The sequence below is a fragment of the Sinohyriopsis cumingii genome, chromosome 16 (genome assembly GCF_028554795.1).
Source record: "Sinohyriopsis cumingii isolate HCF-2022 chromosome 16, ASM2855479v2, whole genome shotgun sequence".
Lineage (NCBI taxonomy): Eukaryota > Metazoa > Mollusca > Bivalvia > Unionida > Unionidae > Sinohyriopsis > Sinohyriopsis cumingii.
In genome coordinates, this window is record NC_142976.1 from 2,330,157 (window position 1) to 2,333,327 (window position 3,171).

The window sequence follows — 3,171 nt, forward strand, 5'->3', positions numbered from 1 at the left end:
TGCTCGTCAGTCCAGGCTCCAAACGGTGTCCTTCGATTTCAGGGTGACGTTAACCCAGGTGATTGATGTAGATGCAACTGTCCGTGTCAAAGTACAGGACGCGATCTCCTAACAGTTCGAAAGTTTCCTACAATTTTAAGCGAGCATGGGCTGTCACATAAGCCGCAATGATGACATTTCCAAATTCTTCGGCTTGTACAAAGTCCAGTTCCTTTTCGTATTTGACTATGATCAAGTCCTCACGAATGACGTCCACGTGTTTCGTGTATTTGGTTTTGTTGTGAATCATCTGGATGTAGCGGGAAGATTCTGTCAAATACTCCGTCTTGTGTAAACACGGTCGTTGTGCCATTTTATCCCACAAGCAATTTAACATAACTTTGGCAAACGCTCGCCTTCCTTCGTTTTTCTCCACGTGGTCTAAAGTAATGTCTTCGTGCTCCCAGTATTTCGCTTTGAATTTCTTTAAATTTTTGCGTGGGATAAATAAAAGGCATCTACGTAGTCTGCGACAATGCCTTTCTGAGTCTCGTTGACCTTGATGTATTTTTCTGTCTTGGGAAAGTGACAAATTTAGTACACTTTTAACAGTTGGTATCCCAGGTCCAGAGCTTTGAACAATTCCAAGCTGACCCACGTTCCTATCAAGACGCGTTCTTTTTGGGCAGGCTGACAATGTTACTTTTGCTTTAACGTTTAGGCAAAAGTACGGCACAAGAGAAAAATGAATTTTCCTTGGCAATGGTGAAGTTAAATTGGATAGTACAAGTCGGTGAGAGGCAAGACTTTGCACTTGATCAATCCTTTGTATCGTCGAATGTTGTCCAGGTAGAAACCGACAATATTTACACATGTAAGGATACAACGAACACCCGTCTAAGTCTTTGATTTCTTCTCCTTTCTCTTCGTTGGCATGGTAAATCAAACAGGTGGCATTCGTCTGTCTTCCGTTCAAACTGTCCCGTGGGTTCAAACGGTCCACCAACTAGTAACTTTCCACGTTACGTTTAAACTCGGGATCGATCTTTTAACGGTGATCGCACTCTTGTTCCCACATTTCCACCACTTGGTATCCTTGCTGTTCCAACTTCAAGCGCCGTTGACAAGTGACCTCGTACAAGTCTTCCATGTTCTGTTGTAGAAACTGATTTTTAGTGATACGGTGAGAGTACCAAAGGGTAAATCCGTGAAAAAAGCATCCGATAAACTCGTACACGATCTTGGGGTTTTTTAAGTCCCAGGCATCCACCGAATACGTTCCGGTGGTCTTCTCGCCGCCACCATTGCGGGCATGTTTAATCCATTTGTGTTCCTTGTCGCACAAGTAATGTAGCCAGCGTAGGGCTTTGACCGTGTATTGACGTTAGACAAAGTTTGTCGTTTGAGGGCTGATGACAGCCTGGGAGTTTTCGGGCATGATTCGTTGGCGGTACACTAAGGAACACACTTTGGTAATGTTGCAGGCTTCTTTCAAAGGACCGTAAAATGTCCACGTCGGAACGACAATACTTTAACATTTCTTCCTGAAAGTCGAATGTGTCCGAGGCGTGAGCCTGGTACCAAGCGTAGAAAGCTTCTCGTTATTCGGTACGCATGTTGTCGGGTTCGTAGTCGTGAGTCTCGGGCTAATGAAGTAGAATGGCTTCTGTATTGAAAAAGTGCGGCAAATAACCTTTGGCCATTTCGTTTTAGGCATTCAGCTCAAAGGCACGACCATGTAACTCATTGATTCTTTAACTTCACTAGTCCCACTTGCATGGAAATGATTTTGGCTCCGTTCAAGGTCACTTTAGGAAGTTCGGTACTTTGTTCTATATTGTATCTCAAAAGAAACTATCCATCGTATCCCGAAAAATTGTGAGCCATGACCGTGGCATGGCAATGACAATCTCTGTAACGGTCGATGTCCCCTTGCCTCCTTGTCTAGTCGATGGGTCTAAAATCCATTGGGCGAATTCGGCTAGCGTGTTCGGTCCCCGAAAGATTTTTTCACGTCCTCCGGGAATCTTGCTGAAGTGAGGGCAATGACTAAATATAGGTTCTTGGATGCACTTCTTGCATGCACGATGAGTCACGCAGAAATTTGGAATGTGAATCCAGTCTCTTGCATGCATTCGAAATCGATAACGATGAAATTGCCTTTTTCTGGTCATCATCTTCCTCTTGATATTTTAATTGGTATTTTTTAATGTAGCATTAGTGTTCCAAGTCCACGATTTGGTGACAAATGTGACATCGTTTCTGTCCTGAACATACTTGTGCCGTAGCATTATTGGTACGTATTCATTGTCCACAGGTAGGGCACAATCTCAACAGTTGAAAAGCACTTTTCTGCTGTGAACATTGCGTCTTCAGATGTTGATGACATCAGGCAGGGCTGATAAAAGTGCGCAAATTTCTCACAATAATAACTGTATCCCAGGAATCCGGTGATACTGGTAATAGCATCGAAATGTTCATCGTGATGATAGACGTGAATATATTTTCCGTCTTTGAAATCTTTACCTCGAAACAACAAAGGTCCGCATACTTCTTGAGGGTACACGTTCAAAGTGTAACGTGAAGAAAAGACGTCTTACAACTTTTGCATTTCAGGAATGCCACAGGATGTGTCTTTGGATAGCCCCGCTTGCCGTAACAGGAGTTCTGCTTCTCTTCGTTGCTTGGCACAATTCGATTTTTGAATAGTTAGCCAAGCTCTTTTTCCATTCTACCGTTTCATTCTTGTCGGCATACGTTCGTCCCACCACGATGGAACGGACCAAACACATCTTGGTCTTTAGGGTTGTTAATTTGGACGAGGTTACGCTTGATGCTACGTTCGTCGTCCACCAATAACACTTTTCTGCGTTGTCCGGTCACTTTGGGGAGAGAAATGTGGGTTATGAACAGTTTCGCTTTTCCATCGGTGATGTGAAACTTGTCGTTGGATTGTTGCACATGTTGAATCTTGTCGACGACTTTGGAATATGTTAATACTGCTGGGCTGCTAAACTCGATCCAAATGGGGGACTTCAAACTGTGGTGATGAATGGAAAGCCTCAAGCGAACTTGTGATTTCGGCAATTTCAGGTGATTAAGAACATTGATTGATTTAAAAAAATGTCACAAGAAGAATGACATTCAACATCAGGTAATACACAGAGATGGAATAATACAATTAAACAAAAC